This window comes from Labrus bergylta, chromosome 11, assembly GCF_963930695.1.
Source record: "Labrus bergylta chromosome 11, fLabBer1.1, whole genome shotgun sequence".
NCBI lineage: Eukaryota > Metazoa > Chordata > Actinopteri > Labriformes > Labridae > Labrus > Labrus bergylta.
Window position 1 is genome coordinate 12264257 of NC_089205.1, and position 19910 is coordinate 12284166.

Genomic DNA, 19910 nt, shown 5'->3' on the forward strand with positions numbered 1-19910 from the left:
ATTGGAATGAATGCTCTGCCATAAGAGCTATGCAGCATACCCCATGAACAAAAATAAATATTATTTTATTATATTATTTTAAACATTTAAAACCTGCATTTCCTTGAAATTTGACTCGTAATACTAACAGTGTCTGTATTATTCTTTGTTTCATATCACATAGCACCCTGCATACTGTAGGATGCAACAAAATAATTTCTTCCCTCAGAAAAAATAAAACACTGCATCATTTTAAAACATAACCTTTATCATTTGGTTCCTTACTAGAGATTCAATGGTTTTTGCACAAACTTTCTGATTCCATTAATATCTTTTAATGGTGTAAAATTAGCCGCAGCCCTGTATTGACTGTTCTGGGTCACAGGTCACTACATGGCTCACTAGACGATGATGATCCAGCAGCTGTACAGGGGATTAAATACAGATTAAAGCACTTTGTCTTCTTAATGGAACACTTTCATTTACCTGCCCCATCTGTTTAATGCCCCCTCCTCTTACTCCACCCTCTTTATCTCCCACTTAATCTTTTTCTGACCAAGAAATCAGTCGTATCATATGTCTGGGCTCAAGAAAAAAATCCATGCATGAAGTGTGTGTGTGTGTGTGTGTGTGTGTGTGTGTGTGTGTGTGTGTGTGTGTGTGTGTGTGTGTGTGTGTGTGCGTGCGCGTGTGTGTGTGAAAACACATGACATGTCTGCATTAAGAGAGCAAACGATCGTATGGGAAATTACAGAAGATTGCAGGGAGTGTTCGAAAATCAATTTGTGTTCGAGACCAAACAGGAAGAAATGTTTACAGGCACGATACAATCCAAACAATAGCTGAGATACAAAGGGGATCTGCAGACGAAAAGATATTTCACAAAGACTACATAACAAGTGTTGTAAGACTATAATGACTGGTGGAATTTCCTTCAGAAAACATATAGGGTACAAGAAAGTTTCTCTATTGTGTGCTCACTGCAATCCCGAAGAGTTGACTCATGCTTAATCGCTCTTTACATCAGGAGGAGAAATAAACAGTCAGTGTTTTGTTATGAGCTTGTGTGTACGATGGGATTGTTTATTGATGTATTAATTTCATTCCACATATACGTTAGTAGACACGGTCATGTTGGGAAATCACAATTTTTTTTTTAAATCTAGTAATCCTTTCAGGGCATTTTTTAAGGATTTTTTTGGTTTGTGTGTGTACATGGACAACATAGGCGTAGATTTAGGCGTAATATTTAGAAAAGGTAGATTTGTCCCCCTCAAAAAAAAATTAAAAAATTAAAAGGTTGAAAAAAGAGGTAATGAAAAACATTTCGGGGGGATCAAAACATTTATATATCCTTCTGATAATAATCCTTCTGTAAATACATTTCCCAATCATTTCAGACACCCCTATAGTGGACCATACCATCTTAACCTTACCACATAGACACACGCGCGTGCGCAGGCACGTTACTCTCGCTCACGCTTGGTCAATGGATCAGGTCCGGTCAGGTTTGGAGTCGTAGTCTTCATACAGTCTATGGTCGCGGGCGCAGACAGTGACAAGACAAAGCAAGAGCAACAGGTTGGTGTTTGCATTAGTGTCCCATTAACTGTATAGAGGTGACACCACAAAGTATACGAGGTAATGCCCGACGAGGTGTCCAATCATCAGTAATGAATGGACGACATGGAGGCGAGAAGCTTCTGAACACAGAGAGCTTCTGAACCAGCATAACTAAATAACATTGTTTAAGTTATCACTCATTTAACTTTTAACCATGTTGATTAAGAGTTAAGTGTTAAACAACACAGAACAGAAGTTCCTAAAGTCCGCTGTCATTGTGATGTTTGGCAGTGTTACGTTATTGTTTTATTCATTGTGTAATTGTGAATAAGTCTTCTGCCTGCCAACATTTTAATACAAACAGCAGGCTATAAATCAACATGCCTTGATGATATTATTCTTTATATAGCCTGCCTATCAATTGATTTTAAGTGCAATAAACATGGACAATATCCGACGGCATTTTTTCCAAATAGTGAGTGAAAGATTAGTCAGCCATAACAACGGCTTTTATGTAGTTTTAAATTTTGGATACTAAGGCTATAACAAGGTGTCATTCTCTATTAGATTTGATTTGAGATGTACATGATTCCTAAAAAAACATCCCAAAACACCTGTAATGTTTTGAATATGCAGAAAGTTATGAACAATACAGTTGAATAATTAATTGTAATTCAAAAATAATTATAATTTCCTATACATAGTAAAGACATTTCCGCCATAAATTAATTCAGAAAAGGCACAAATTGTTGCATAAAAATTCACCAGAATGCAGGAAAAGTGTTTGTCCCCCGCTAATGTTGAATCTAAACCTACGCCCTTGACGGACAATATAAGAGACCTTTGTATTTTACTCACACTAAGGCCCCATCCACACGTATACGATTTTTTTGAAAATATAGTATTTTCTCTCCCTTTTGGCCTCCCGTCCGCATGAAAACAATCGAAAACTGAGTTTTTGGTCACTGCAAACGAAGTCTTTGAAAAACACATTCCAAGGTGGAGATTTAAAAAAAAAATCACGTTTACTTGTATTCGTACAGTTAAAACGGTTAAAACTGAGATTTTTGTAATAGTGACGTAATCACGTCGACTTGCGTGTTGAGCATGCGTCATGCGTCATAACCAAGATGGCGGGCTACCGGTTTGTTTACATCTGTTCGCTGCTGTTAGGTTTAATTGCATGTTAATTGCAACTCCACTTTGTCGTCTGTCCAAACGGATGAATCGGCTTTGTGTTTGTTGACTTGTTTCACCATCTTTCCAAATCGCCGCTGTCAAAAGGACGCTTAATATGCATGCTCTCAATGTTCTTTTACAGTGTTTGATGTGAATGAGACACAGCTATTATCGCCACCTACTGGCCTGGCATGCTTATGTGAGCGTTTTCCATCGTTTTTGCGTTGCCATGTGGACTGAGAGACTTTTTAAAAACTGTTGGTGTGGACGGGATGTTTTTTGCAACCGGAAGGAGGGGGGAACAGGTTTTTAGAAATATCCGTATACGTGTGGACGTGGCCTAAAATAGTCCCTCTACCTTTGTGGTTCCTTTGCTACATTTATGATTAAGTATCCAGTTTATTACCAACATCGCTGTGAATCAGCCTACCCTATTTAACTTATACAATTTCTATATACTGTGTGCCCCCCCCCCCCCCCCAAAAAAAGGGAAAGGTTTCTGCTTTGAGATGTATGACCCTTTAGTCGCTATGCAATCATTACAGCCATAAGTCAGCCACAGTTCATTTCAGTGGTGTTATTAGCCAATGTTTTAAGTCCTCAGGAATCATTTGTAATAACTTTTGAAAAAGGATGTATCTGCCCTCCTATGTATGCATTTACTGTTCAACTATATGCGATAGTTTGTTTGCATATGCGCGTGTGTGTTAGTGCGTATGTGTGTATCTGTGGGTCTTTGGGTGTTTCTACCTCTCTGCGTACTTGGACTGTGAAGTTGTAATGGGTCCAATATCTCCCTGCATGTTAATTGGTAAATTATGAAAAATGGCTGGACTATAACTCACCCAGAGCATCCCCTACACAGGCTGGCCAAATTACACTTGCATACAAATATTGCAGTTGTATTGTCTAGTTTAAAAGTTTATTGAAAAAAAAAAAAAAGGAAAAATGTTCCAACTACAGCAAACAAATTAAATCCAGCCCAAAGTACTGAAGACCCCAAACTATTTCTTGCTTTCTTTTTTTAAATTTATACTAGTTTTCTTCTCCCCCCCCCCCCCCCACACTCTCTCTCTTACAATCAGTCTGTTCAATTTACACTGCGACAGTCTGCAGGGTTTGAAGCAGGCGAGCTGTCACAATGAATTTGTGTGGCCTAAACAAGATTAACTACTGCTATTTGTATCCCCATATCTCTGAAAGGGTAATCAAGCCAGGCGGTTTGGCTTGCTAATTTTCACCATGGTAACCACTAACAAAAGCCCATCACAACACAGAGGTTGTTCTCACTAGCATAGTACTGTATGTGTGTCTTTAGCACATATACAAGTTGCTCCCCTTTATAAGGCTCAGTTTCAAGATTCTGGATGATTTTCTTCAGATTTGCCCGACATGACAATCAGAAAAAATGCTTTGCTTCTCTTGATGCTCAGTACAGAATCCCTTGTTATACAAGTAACTATGTTTTTCACTTAGACATGTTGAGATATGCTTTATATTACTTGGTGGTGGCATTGATTGTGCTGGAAAAAAGTGCACATTTATATAACGGGCTAGGCACCACAAATAAAAAAAGTTATCTGAATGTTTCCATCAGAAAAAAAAAATGTAATAGAGATCAAGAGTTTAAACATTTTAAATATATATGACCAACAGAGTTCCCCGTGCACAGCAAACCTACGTTCTCAGGTGCTGGTCAGTTGCTGGAACATGCAATGAAAATCTAAAAACCGTGGCACGCTGAAACTTTACTGTCACTTTATTGTGAGCGCTGTGGAAACAAGAACTTTGACTAAAGTGGCTGCGGACAGAGCATGTGGAAATTGGAAGTAAACCACTCTTGAATAATTGCACATCACTTTATAGGTTTGGGAGAAGCTTAGTAATGAAATTGTGATATTTTATCATGACTCTTTACCTAAACGCTGAACTAGAGACAAGAGCTGCAAATTTGCTATAAACTCTCTGTACAGCACATCAGTTTCCTGCTTTGAACTGAAACTGTTATATTGCAGCGTCCCTATTAAGCTACACTTTTACTAAGATTAAATCTTCATAGAGCACATGCATAAAGATACCATCACTTGCATTTCTGCTATGAACTGGAGTTTATGTCTCTTGTATAATAAGCTGAACTCACAGCTGTTGAAGAGGATATATATTTTATTTCACAGAACATTTGTCTTATTTCACTCCGAACACCTCATCAGGAATACGCCACCAGCATGAAAGTCATTGGACTTCTCAAAGTTGACCAGCTGTGGAAGGGCCTTGAGTTTTCAGAGCCACTTCAGTCTTCCTAATTGGATCGCACTTTCCTCCTCTTCTGTCTCTCATCAGGTAATCAGTCTACAGTCTCCCAAGGACAGAAAAAAAAAAACCCTGCTGGATGTAAACGGATGAATTCCTGTAACAAGTCTTGAGAGTGTAATGCGTAAAGGAGTCTTGCTTAGCCTTATCTCTGTCTTGCTTTTTCCCTCACTCTGTATCTCTTTACCTTCTTATCAAAGCCATGAGCTTCACGAGAATGACAGACCCTAGGAGGGGGAAGTGAAAGAGAGATATCTGCTCTCTCACTTGGCTGTCCTTCTGCCTATGTCCTGCATTCACACATATTTGACATCCTGCTGAATGAAACCAAAACCAGCTATGAGAGAAACGATGCAGAGGACAAACCACAGCTGGAAAGACTCTTTTGGTGTGGCCAAGTCAAAGCGACTTCTTCTTCTCCCTCTGTCTTTGTCACTTAATATTTTGCATAAAGACTCATGATGACGTATAACTCTCTGAATCTTCTACAGTAGCCTCTCTCTAGTCCGTACTTGGCAGCTCTACAATGGAATTTCAATTTTTCATGCCATCTTTCACAATACACAACACTATACAGCAGCAGTCTTGCGGGCATTAAAGTAAGCTCTAATCGACCAGACAGGACTAATTGTACTTATCCTTGTGTGATAATTAGAGCAGAGTGACAGGGTTATATGAGGACAACATCACGTTTGCTGTGAGGCAACAAACCATGCAGTCTTGGTTTTGACACCCAGTTGACGCAAAGCCAAAGTCAAGCAGCAAGTGCCAGGCAAAGTAGACTCTAAGTGAATGTGACAATGTTTATACCTAAAAACACCTCTGTTTTACTGCCCTTGTTTTCACAAAGTTACATTTAGAATACAGAGAAACACTTTGAACTTTTAACATGTACTTTGTTGTCATAACCTGGGAGAATACAGATATGATGTTTTATATATTTACAGTTGTACCATTGTATATCCACCTTTTATTCTAAGCTTTGTATATTGATTATTTTCTTACACTCTGTGCTTTTTACTAAGCTAATTTATTAATAATCTGCACTTTATATGTAGCTTATTCTTCCTTAACATGCGCTTGGTACATATTTCTTCAACACTCTTTATTGTTCTTATTGCATTATCCCTTATTTAAAGTCCTTTTTTTATTCATACTTCGATGAATAGTCCTATATTTCTACTGCTATATTGTGTGTAAGAGCAACTGTAATGGACAGTAAAGTAAAGAGGACTAATAAAGTATTTCTGACTCTTATACTCATGTTTGTTAAGAACAAGTAAAAGACTGCAGGCATGATAGCATTCAGTTGAAAAGGATTAAGGAAAGACACTGCCTCCTCATCCTGTTCAACTGGATGGACATAGTCGATTCTTTCAGATAAACACATACATACTAAACAGGAAAGGGACTTTCCAAAAGACAGAATGCTGGCATTGCCTCTCAAAAACACAAAAAGCCCAAAAGATAAGAGAGGCGAGGGAACACATGCAGATGCAGCTATCGGACTGGAGCTCTTTTTTCTTTTTTTCTCTCTCTCACAACTTAAGAACTAAAGAGTTTATGTGTTAACCTCTGATGTTTAGCCAGCTTTATTGATTCCGCTACATTACTGCTAAGCTAGATTGTATATATTAGAGGCCCTAATGTACAATACAGGCATAAATATCACATTATAGACAAAACTTTAAAATTGTTAAGTTTAAAAAGGCCTTAACCCTCAATTTGCACACACTCCGAGCAAGCCGCAGTCCGTCAGCGACACGGTTTTGCTCTGTCGGATTGTGCATGCCATGCCCCACTGGATCCGTTTCTGAACCATGAGTGCAGCGGAGTGCAGCCTTGAGCAGTTGTACACATAAATAGAAAAACGAGCAAACATGAGATGGCATGTCTTTTTGACCAGACGCCCTGTGCGTTTCCTTGTCTGACTTTCTGCAAGGGTTGTTCTATTCTGTCCAGCTTGACGCCTGCCTACAAGTGGACTAAGATGAAAATAGACTGCGCTGGAGACGGACCGCTGCGCTTGCTATGGAAACACAATCATTGACAAGAGTGGCCGTGAACAGTGACATAGTACTCGAGTATGTGGAAATTGGAGGTAAAAGGTTGGTTCCAAATCTACTTCAGACCTCATTTCACTTACAGATATTATAAATCATCAAATTTGCATTTGAACTGGATTGTCTACTTAACACTGAAAAATGTGTGGTTCTTTCTTTATTAGGATCCTCATTAAATGGTAAATAGACTTGAGCTTGTAAAGTGCTTTTCTTCTGACTACTCAGAGTGTTTCTTTCACCGCAGGAGAGTCACTGACTCCCTCAACAATCAGTCTAAAAACTCCTTTATTTATCATTTTCATTGAATGTTTTGTTTGATGTGTTCATTGGCTAATATTAGGATCCACTTTGGTTGAATAATACATGTGCTTCATTTAGTATGTACCCTTTAAGTAATTGTTTTCTTGTTTTGTTAATGTTTTGATTATTAATCTTTATTCTACTTGATGTCAACTTCCTTGTAGTGGACGGGTTGTTCATGAACACGCGTACATGAATGCACCATGCTGCACCAGGTGTTGGCAATCTGGAATGTAACAAATTAGACATTGGGATGGGGGAAGTTGTAGTGTTTTATTTCTTGTAAACCTTTTTTTAGCCAGCCCAAATGTAAGATTAACTCTAATAGATGAATGTTTATTAAAACTATACATTTTGGGTACTGACTTGAGTGTGTGATATTTATAATATTTTTAATAGCTTAATAGTCTATTTAATTCCACGTCTGCTAGAAGCCACATGGATTATTCCAAGAAGTATTTCAAGCTGATGTTTCGGCTTCACAACCCATTTGAATAGCTGGTGACATCTTGGTTAACAGGGTTGTGAACTCCATGCCATAACAGACCATCAGAAGTAACTAATCCCCTTAAGTCACATTCATATGCTGCCAACGAAGCAGCGAGAGAAACTTGGGGTTAAGTGTCTTGCCAAACGACACGTGGCAGCAGGAGCTGGGGATTGAACGTCTGACCTTCCTATTAAGAGGCTGAAGAACCAGATTTTCTGGCACAACTTCATCAACTAACAAGCAGCATGAAGAGTGAAAGGCTTGAAGAGGTCAAAATGCTCCAGCAACACTTGTAGTATGAAGATCAACTTTATTAACAAATTAGACCGACGCGTTTCAGCTTGGGGCCCCTCAACAGGGTCATCAGGAAACGGATTGCAAACATCATTTAAATAGGGTAGGTATGAAATTGAGAAACGGGTTTTTTTTTTTTTTTTAAATCAAAAAGGTTAAGACAACCAGTCGAATACATCCATATATATCAGCCAATAGGGCACATGCAAAAGTGGGCTTGTTATGTTTGTTGGCCTCATAGTACAGTGTTGCTGGAGCATTTTGACTTCTTTCATATTGAGAGGCAACAGACTTTACCACCTGAGCCACAGCCGCCCCTGCGGCTACCATATATGCTATTCTTCCTCGGTTCAAAAACACATACAGTCATACACACTTCTACACCATGAAATAAAACAGGATAAACAAATCCAGATCAAAAAATAGCTTTTCTCATTGAAGGAACAAAGTGAATGGATATTATACAGAGAATATTTAAATTGTAAAAAAAAAGATGTGAAGATGAACGTGGAAACATTAAGACATGAAGACGTGTAGAAAGAACACAGGTGATCGTGCATCAAGTTTATTGTAAACGCTAGAAAGCAACGTTGATGGAAATAATAGGGGACTGAGAAATCGATAATCAGAAGCCTCATTATTTAAAAGAAAACAAAAATTGACCAAAGGATGTGTTCTTGTCAGGGCCCCCCCTTGTTTGTCTGGCATTTTCCCTTTCATTTCATCCCCTGCCTTCACTCTCAGTCTCAGTGTGTGATTTTCTGTCTGAGTATGTTCCCCGTGGTGTAGGCAGCCACAGTAATGGCCCTAATTGTCGATACGTGTGTGTAGGTTAAAAAAAAAATGGTTTCATTTATTTCAGTGTAGTTTGAGACCAAGTGTGTTCGAGAATGTATGTGTGCAATGTGTTTCTGCAACAATTGTGGAAGGGAACAAGTAGAAATGTATATGTTCTATTAGAGAGTTAAAACCTGCAGTGTTTACCTGAACAGCAATGACACAAACAGGAGAGAAATATCCTCCTGTAACACCAGTGATATGTGCAGTATCATAACATGTATGAGCTATAGGATCTTTAATCCTATCTTAAAATATTGTTGAATGACGTATGAATGCATTGAAAAATAAGACCTCTCAATGACATAATGTGCAGTGTCACATGACCAGAGCGAATTACTATCTGCTTACACTTTTGGCAGAGATTGGTTGTATCCAAGCGCTGACAAAAAACAGCTTAAAACAGCTTGTTAATGTTAAGTGAATGATAAGATATTTTGTTCACATTCATACAAGATCTTTCTTTACTGTGTCTAGAATTACAATCACTGGAAAAAAAGTAGTTCTTTGAGTGTTGAGTGTTCCTTCAGGTTATGTGTGTTTATATATACAGTATATACACACACACAGCAGTGTAACTTTGCAACCGTGTCATTGTGTAAATCAACTAAAAGATCCGTTGCTATTGCTTGTTTAATATAATGGTATTTAGGCTGTGTGATTAGTACGGAATTTTCTATCCATTACGTTTACAATATGGGACACAAAACAGAACCAACTAATGGTCACTTAGTGATTAGGTAATGATTCAGTACAGAGTAACTACTACTACTACTACTAAGTACTAGTTTGCGTAATTCTAACAGTTGTTCTCTTTTTAGTATTCATTAGCTACGCTTTAAGATTTAATAAGGAGTCACTCACAATCTTCCCATTAACTAATGATACAGTAAAATTTGAAGCTTGATCCAAAGGCAACTGGACTGGTTGAAGAACTTGAAGACATTTCACCTCATAAGATCTTTAAGATCTTCAAGCAATCCAGTTGACCTTTGGTATCAAGCCTCGAATTGACCATGACTGTATGACTGAGAACCTTCACAGACATAATGATTAACAAGTAATTAGTTCCTCATTTTTGTCCCCTTATAATTATGTTAACTTGTGTGTGCCTTATTGTAAAGTGTTACCAGCTGATCAAACAATCCAATGTTTCAAGTAGGCTACAGCTAGTAATTAGCTCCACCAGTTTATGAGCTACTTTTACATATACTTTTTTAAATTACTCATGTATACTTAAGTAGGGTCTTTAATGGTGGATGTTTGCTTTCCAATGAATATTTCACAGTCTTTTTATATTGGCATATTGATGCTTCCATTTTTAGTACAGGATCTATCATTTCATGTTGACATATAATTTTGTTCCTGGGAAAGGGACAGCATGTTTACGTTCCTTGGTCACTCTTTCCAAGCTTGGGGAACAGCAAGTAATTGGATCTTGAAACAAATACACACAGGTAATCAGTTATGTTGACTCTGGAAAATTCTTGGATGGTGGATGGTGGAATGAGTTGAACTGAAAGAAATGTCCTTTTAAATCCATGACCTCTGACCTTGACTTAATTCATTCTGATTCGGCTCGTGATTCCCCTCTCTGATAAAAGCTTATCAGGAGTGGCCACCACAAATTAACATGCACTCCTTCATTTATTTCTCCTTTCATCAATTGCAGGGAGAGAGGAAGCGAAGGGCCCTTTGGGAGGTTGGAAAGGGGGAGCGAAAGAGGCATGTAAGAGCAGAGTAGGAGAGAGGTGTGTAAGAAGCAAACAGAGCAAAGCAAAGAGCTCCCTGTGGCCTTAAGGGAAACACAGATGGGGATGTGGTTGAAGGAGGTGTGAAAAGAGATGCTGGCATGAGGCACAGTGAAAGATGATAAAAGCCCCAGGTGCAAAGAGAATTGAGGCATAAGAGAGCTTGGAGGGGTGGGGGTGGGGACTTTGTTTGAAGCAAACTTCATATCCACTTGATCCACTTTTTAAATTTGATCAGAACTTGTTAGATGTCTTCAACTGCATCCCTTTTTTTCTTGTTTGGCTCCACTCTCCTTGTCCTTTCCTCTCCCTTGCTTCTTTGTTTCTTTTGAGACACAATGGGACGTTTGTGAGACAGAATAAAGGAGGAAGAATGGGACAGAGAAACAAAAAAAAGAAGAGGCTAAAACTTGAAATTATGTTCAAAAAAGGAAAATTAACTTACCATGAAGGATTTAACATAAAATTGCCATGGTGAATATTTTTTTCATTCTCTGCATTACCTTTTTTTTTAACCCTTTTTTAATTTGAAATGGTACATGGACTTGAGATTGTATAGCGTTTTTCTGGTCTTCTGACCAAGGCCACCTGTCGTGGACCAAGCAGTCAAGGCAAGAGAACACAGGTTAAAAGTTAAAAAATCAGGTTTCTTTAACATAACTCTACTGAAAAGTTGTGCTAACTGGACAGGATATGAACTCAACTAACAGACCTAACAGAACGTCTTCTTCTTCTTCTTTGGATTTTATTGGCAGCTGGCATCCAAAAAGTTGCATTATTACCATCTGCTGGTTTTAATTATCACTCACATTCCTAAGTCCTCCTCAACAAACCTGTTCTCAAGAGATATTTAAACAAGCATCTTCGGCCTCTCCCTCTCTCCCCACACTCCAAAATACTTTTGAAATCTCTTCTCCAGAGTCCCTCACTCTCCATTTCTGACATCATGTTATGTCTATGTGCTACATACTTTCTCCATTTAATAAGTACATGTTCAACTGTTTCTGCTACATTGCATATCTCACAAAGACCAGATGGATATTTTTCAATGATACCCTAACAGAATGAGAACTGAGGGGGATATTTAAACCAACTGACCAAACCAAACCCAACACACAGGGGAGGACTACAAACAGCACAACTAAAAGTTAACATCAAGGAACCCAGATCCCCCCCCCCATGCTGTCCAGGCACTTGGTATGGTCCTCTTCCACAAAGCCAAGCTCCACCCTCAGCCTCATCCTTGGTTCAAACCAGGAAGTAGAGCATGTCAGCCAGGTAACTCAAAAGAAAAGAGAAATTAATTAATATAACTTTACTTAAACAAACAGTGACAAAATGAATCCACTGTGTGTACTTAAATCAAAAGCTCTAATAAACAAATGCTTAACCAAACAAATAGCCTGTGCTATTCTTTTTAAATGGCTGCAAATAAAAACATGCGAGTGCTGTGGAGAGTTGTGCGGCCTACAACCTTTTACCGTGTGGCTGTGTCCATCACACCACCAATAAGGGGGGATAAAGGGGAAAGCTTTCTGGGGCCCAGTAGTATGGGGAGGGCCGATAGAGGTTAGCCATAAAGAATAAACATCCTCCATCGTCCATCCTTATATTAAGCAACAATGACTATGTTTTATTATACACTTAAATTCCGTCACCCCCCAAATCAAAAAAAACACACATTTTGTTTGTCGTCGCTTCAGTAAATTGTAGCCTGTTTCAACATGTTAGCCCCCTCTTCTTAAAATTATACTAAACTTTTTTTGTTGTAATGTTACCGACAAAAGCGGGCCAGAGAGAGCTAATGTTAGCCAGGAGGCTAGCGCTAATACTACTGATTGAATGTGCATGCAATACCTGGGCCTTTTAGGGTCCAAGCCATTTGAGCGAGCAAGCCTGTTTCTGACTACTCCAAGCTATTTTTACACCGTTTGTAATTCACCCATTCACACCACATTCACACACTGATGTCAGAGGCTGCTATTTAAAGTGTCAGTCAAGCCTTATTGACCAGTTCCATAGTTCATACATCCACACAACTCTGATGCAGCAGTCTAGCAATTCAAATTAAATACATTTATTTATCAGTTAGGAATTTCAGATGTGTAGAAAGCATCCAAAGTGGAACTGAAGAGTACTGAGTGAGTAAAGCTAAGAAATGATGCACGACAGATTACCAATAACTAATGCTAAACATTCAAATATGGGTTAAAAATAAATAACCTTTCCAGTTAACTCGTGAACTATATTAAAAGCATGATGAATAAGTCATGAATAATGTCATGAAAGGTTAAAAAGAGTGGTGTAGCCATATGGGGTTCAAAGTGTGAGGACAGGAAGATCACAAGTTTTTAAAAAGGGCAGCCTCATATTTTATTGCTGTTGTGGTTGCATTTTCAAATTCATTTACTCTGTTCTTTAATATGTTTGCTTCATGTATTGTTAATCTAAAAATATCCATTGTGCGACATACACACAGTCAGAAATCACAGTTTAAGCCAATTAGGTGTTTTTTTTTTGCCACAATAGTGAGTATGAGTGTACTGCTTAGTGACTTTGTCTGCATGGACATAAACAGTATTGTCACATTGTAGCTCAATTTGCTGTGATATGAAACTGTGCAGAAGCATTTGTGTATATTTACAGTTATACAAACTAAAATCATGTCGGAGGTAGTTACATGTAAGTAGAGGCATTTGGACACGGGTAGAGAGGGAAAGCTGGCTGTTTATTTCCACTAAGCACGTTTTTGTTGAGGCTCAGTGGTGATTCTAGAATCTGGTGGCAGAAATCATTTGGGGGGCCCTCCAACCAGCGTTCATCTGCCAGTGTCCCAACGCTAAACCCCTCTTCCTCTTTTTTCCTGTTTCTATTTTCTCTCCTACGCAGGGATAATTCCTTTTCATTTTTCTTTGTTTACCTTCATTGACAAACTTTGGTCTTTACAGTCTTTTCTGCAAAATTTGGGCCACTGCTTTGGTTTTAGTTTGTGAGCCCTCAGGGGCTCCCTATTAGTTTGGAGCCCCAAGCAGTTGCCTGCCATGCTTGTTGACAAGCAGCACCTCTGGTTGGGCTGGTGTTAATAGCCATGCTAACTAGCTAACTTATGTTGCATTTTGTGTCCAAAATATTTGTTAAATCATTGAAAACGTGCAGTTATGTAAAAGAGCAGTAACAATGATATTTTTTCATGACTTCATTGTATTTCTCTTTTAATCAGCTTTCCTGTCTTTCCTGCCTTTCCAGTACATCTGCTTGAAATAGGTTTCTTCAAAGGTTGGACTCTTGCTGGGTCACTATTTACACCACTACAAGTAGATTAATGTTGCAATTATTTCCTTTCTTTCTCTGGCTAAAGTTCAAGAAGGAAAACGATGAGTGGAAAATACAAGCTTTTGGCCAGAGCTGCTCCTGTGTGTGCATGCATTGGTTCGTATTATCATCAATTATTGAGATTGTAATGTAAGCTTGGCATAAAGTGCTACAAGGCCACTAGGGAGTCATTTCCTTCTTTAAACTTCTACCAATTCACCTAAACTACATCGCTGACACACTAACTTCCTGTTTTAACAGTAAAAGAAAGCAATCTACCCAACTATCAGATGACATTTAGTTATTACGCGGCTCTTGTGGTGCCTGAGGGTGCACTCACTAGACCCAGTTGCCCGGTTACATCTGGACATACATCATCACCAGACATGTAGTGCTGCCGGAGCGCATCGAAACAGCGCTACAGGTCTTTTTTCTCCAAGTAAGGTCATAAAATATTTTCAATTTGCATAATCTGGTAGAAATGTATAAACCCTTTTTTTGAGCGCTCTAACATTTGATCCTCACTAAACACAATGGTCAAATATTATTTGACATTTAAGGTGGCTTGATTAATTCACAACGTCATCTCATACAATGAGTAACAGAAGACACTCCAGCCTAAAATATCCAGTGGCTGTCAAACAGTGTCCATAGACTGTAAAAAAGAGAACATGACTGCAACTTTACTGACTTTGTTTGACAAATCTCTCAGCAGGTGCCAATTGACAAAATATTGAAGTAAACCTGCCCTGAGTGTGAGGCATGCCACCTGTTTAAATCAATAAACAGGCATGATTTGGGAGATATTTTACAATATAGTGACCGTGATGGTTTTGATCTCTTCTTTTGAAACAAGGACATTTCAAAGCCAACACTGACAACTAACCATGCATTTTCAAAAGTGCCATGAATGACACATGGCTTGCATTATGTGTCCTTCAAGTGTTTTACCATCCATGTCTGTCAAGTTATTGCAAAGTTGGTTTCGGAAAGAGAACCTGAAACTCCCCTCCCCTCCCTTCCTCATTTCTTTCTCTCTTTTCTACTCTCATACATTAAGGATCAAGGACATCCTGGAGTTGAGAAGCAAGTTGTATATAAAGCTGAGATAGTTACATGATTAGTCTTCCATGCCAGAGAGAGTTTAAGTTTGACTAAAGCTACTCTTCTTCCTTTCTTCATCTGGCTCCTTCAATCCTGTTTTTCATTTCTCTCCTCCCCATCTTACTTAACAGCCAGGCTGTCCCCTGGCTGAACCACGTCTGTTTAATATGAGTGTATATGTCTGTATGTCTGTTAGAGTAGAGCTGTGTGTGTGTGTGTGTGTGTGTGTGTGTGTGTGTGTGTGTGTGTGTGTGTGTGTGTGTGTGTTTGTTTTTGTGTGTGTGCACATGCTAAGCCATCAATCGGTTCTCAGAGTGTAGCTGAGGCAACCGCTTTATCTCAGCAGCATTAGAGTTGGTTTACTTCAGACATCACATAGTCACAGTATGTTTTTTTAGAATATCAATCATCATCATTAAAACGTCACTCATCCGCCATCATCATCATCATCATCATTTGGCCTGGACTTGGCATAGCTCTTATTATTTTAAATGTCTCCGTTTTGTTGCGTCTTAGTTGAAATCTGTGAATCATGGTTTTATGGACCTCTTTTTCCGTGGCATCAAAAGTATTGCAAAGTCTCTATCAGATGGAGGTTTTTGGCGGTTGCCACTTTCAAACAGGTACAGAGAAATTGTCATCAGCTTTATGCCTACGGATACAGTTGTCATCTTTATGCTAAGAGTCCACTTCTTTTTACTGGTATTTGTGCAGCGCAGCTCAGGTGTTCTGTCTTTTTTTTCTGTCATTCTTATACCCAGTGCTCACGTCGTTTAAAAGGCAGATCTAATTGTGCTCTTCTCTGCGCCAAAGGGTATGTTGGTATCAAATTGAGCTGTCTTCAAATGCCGAAAAAAAAGGGACTGCAATGTTAACCAAAAGTAAGGCATGGCCTAAAGTAAATGCAGCACTATTTTCCTGCTTTTAAAGGGACACATTATTTAAAGAGTAAGGTGTGAATACTTAGATGCATGCTCCTTGTCAAATATGTGTCTTCTGATATATGGACTGATATACAGTAAAATTATATCTTTGATGCTACACGTGCAACTTTTCAAAGGGGAACAACCTGATTGAATTGCTTTATGTTCTGCTTGAAACACACTAATGAATAACTGAATGAGTAAATGTGTTTCCTTGCTCCCTACACATGCTTTCATATGCCTTACTAAGCGCCCAGATCGTGTACCGTTTACCAGCAACATGTGGTTAGGAACTCCCTAAATTAACTTGTGCCATGCATGTCAGACCATGGGTCCTATAAATAGGGCCTATGTTTATAAATTCCTAGACTTTCAGTTTGTTTCTCAAACTACCCTACAGTCAATGTTTTTTTTTACTTGCTAACACATAATTTCCTGATGTCATGATCTGGGGCTGTCTCCATCACCACCCACTTATCACAGTTTTATACGCTTCATCAATAAATCAGCAGCACACCAAGTCATCAGACTTTCTGATCATATATCACCTGTTTTGAAAAAGAACGATCTTTGCTTCATATAAGTGTCGCTCCTAATTAAAGAATTGACAAAGTTACAACTACAACAGCCAATATCATATTTTCCATAACATGCATAAATCACTTCCGACTTCTCTATGGATATACTGTATATATAAAATGATTTATTTTTGGCTTTATATCAATTCAGAGGGTTTAACGGTTTGGGTCCGTGCCTCTTGGTTAACAGTGTATTGGAGAGCATTGGAGTTGCAAAAGTGCAAAACCAGATGTCTCTGGGGTTTCCACAATGTGTTTATTAAAAACTACACATCAACCTTACAAAGCCTGGTTTCAATGGCTATATTATCATACATGAAAAAAATAGTGTCCACATGAACCTTCACATTACTGTTGAGTTGAGAGGCAAAAAGATAGTAGGAGCTCCGCTCAAACAAACTTCAAGGAAACAAACAAGGCACCATTTAGTGACGCAACTCCCCTAGCAACTAAGCAACACAGTATGTCTTAAAGGTATATTACATTGCACAATTCCAACTGTTACAAGGGTCTACAAGAGTAGAGTGTAAGAGTGGTTTCACACTAGGGACCCGCGACTAAATCCAAGTAGCTTGACCCCTAAGTCTGGTTCATGTGATCAGTGTAAACACCATGCTCATACCGTACTTGGGTCCGTGCCCGAGTCTGCTTGAAGAGGTGGTCTCAGGCACAATTCATGTGCAACAAGTGTGGTCCATGCAACCGTGCTCAAACAAGGAAGTGAACTTCTACATGACATCATTCTAAATGACTCCTGTCGCTTCAAAAACCATCGTATCCATGCAGCACGGACCCTTTTGTCCTCTGAGATGCAGGATAGATGTAGTAGTAAGAAAAGCCTTGTTGTTGTCGTCTCAGAAATGAAAAAAACCTCCACAGTTATCATAATGTACTCAGTCCGCGAGTGGTTGCCATGGTTGCTTCTTCTTCTTTCTGCTTTTTTGCCGGATTTGCAAACCAAATATATGCCCACTGCCACCTGCTAGAATGTGTACATACAAGTGTACTCAGATACGGAACGATGTTACTAATGTGAACGCAGACCAGCTGGGGAGATGGGAGAGGGGAGGGGTAAGCAAATGTGCTGGGGCACAGTATGAAACTATCGTGCCTAATGTGAAAACACCTTAAAAAAATAGAATAATTAAAATGAATGCAGATCTTGTGTTGCTCCAAAGCTAGCTACAACTATTTACACAGGTTGATTACTTGTGATGACAAAGGCTGAGCAGACATGAGCTTGTGGACACTACACATGGATATAAAGACACAGCATCAACAATGATGACCTCATTTATAAGCTTGTTAACACATGTAAGTATGTGTGCTGTCTAAAGATTATATGATTTCAAAATAGTACACAATAGGCTGTCACATTTCCAGCGGTATAATATTTTCTTTTACATGTAATTAAGTTTGAATTGAAATGCAGTCAACCTTTCTCTGCCATGGCCCAATATTCTCTGGTGTAGATACTGTTGATTTGTCCACTTATCTATAAATAAGACGTTTTTTTTTTTTTTTAAATAAGAACTTTCCTTCAATTACATCATGATTAAGTTTAATTGGAACCGCTAATAAGTCCTGTGAGCTTTATAATTAATGTTTTCTCTCAGACATGCTCAATCTCAGTGGAAATAACTCCACTGAAAATGAAACACTACACATGTGCACACAGACGCACACACCATTTTGTTTGTGGCCGAGCAATACTTTTAATAGCTATCTCAGATGACTGGCCATGATGCTCACATAACACAAAACAAATAACGCTATGAGTCAGAAAGAGAGGCAGTATTGAGCGATAGACATAAGCGCAAAAGCAGTAATGTTTTTTCTCACAATTTGTGTAATTTAGCACAACAAAGTACAGATTTTTTTTTTACAACAAAAAGAAACAAACACATTATATTCAACCCCTCATCCAACCCTGCAAACATAAACGTGTGTGGCTATTTCCAAGATAATGGTACCTGAAAATGAAACTCAACAAATAAATACATAATGTTGTGCCTATACATACACATACACACATGTACCTACACTCACACATACATAAACCAAAAGTTACATATTTCCATATCCTGCCTTCATCAACGTCTGGGGTTTACAACTATTCTTATTCTGCAAATATCCGAGTCTTCCTGCTGTAGAAGCACTCCAATGTCTCTACATTTCATGAAGTCTTTAAATGTTCTCCATATTTCCTCATTGAGATCCAACTTATTTTTCAGGGTGTATGTTATCCTCTCCATTGACATACATTGTGCCATATTAAATCCAAGCACCTAATGTAGGTTCCACAGTTTAGCAGTAGTGTATATAGTATACTGTAAACTACATTATACTGCTGTGTAACTGAAATCTAATGTATCATTATGAGGGATTCATGAGTTCACACATATGTACTATAGGTACAGTGTATGTGCCAAAATCCTGAGCATAATGCAGAGTGCATCATAGCATCCTGTCAATATGCATTTATGTGTTTTTCGATTGCACTGGATATAATTTACTACATTATTGGAAACATTAAATATTGATACCTCCTTGGTTCTCCCTGGGGGCTTTCCCAGGAGTTTAGTGGACCACTTTGTCATTATTTCACACCCAAATTACTTTTTCATTGCTGTCATGTATCTTTTTTTATAGATTCAATATATTTTAATATTTCAGTAAATGATGTTTAACATTTTAGACCCCAAAGGATTTGATTGGTTGAAAGTGTTTTTCCTAAAACTTCGGAAGTCTTTTTTCACCTAAAACAGTCCAAGAAGCACCTGATTTATTTTGGCATATGGGGAAAAAAAGGAGTCCTCTGTCCTCTGGACTCGCGCTACAAATGAAATATGTTTCCTCGTCCTTAATAATTCAGATTCCACCAATTTTACTTGCCACAGATAAATAAAAGGAGACACTGTTATTTTACTGGAGCTTTTATGTTCACAAAGAAAATAGACAAAAGAGATGTTAAAAATTTAAGAGTGTTTGTTCTGATTTCATCACACATGATATTCACATATATAATTCTACAAATAGAAGAATAAAGCAGCACTAAATATATATATATATATATAAATATATATATATATATATATTTTTATTTTTTTCAATTGACAGTTAATAAGTGATAGACTGACCTTTTCTGTGTCCTGATAAGACTGAATACACTGTGTGCATGTGGTGTGATGGCTTTGAGGCCGCATTATATGGGGATTTTCAGGATG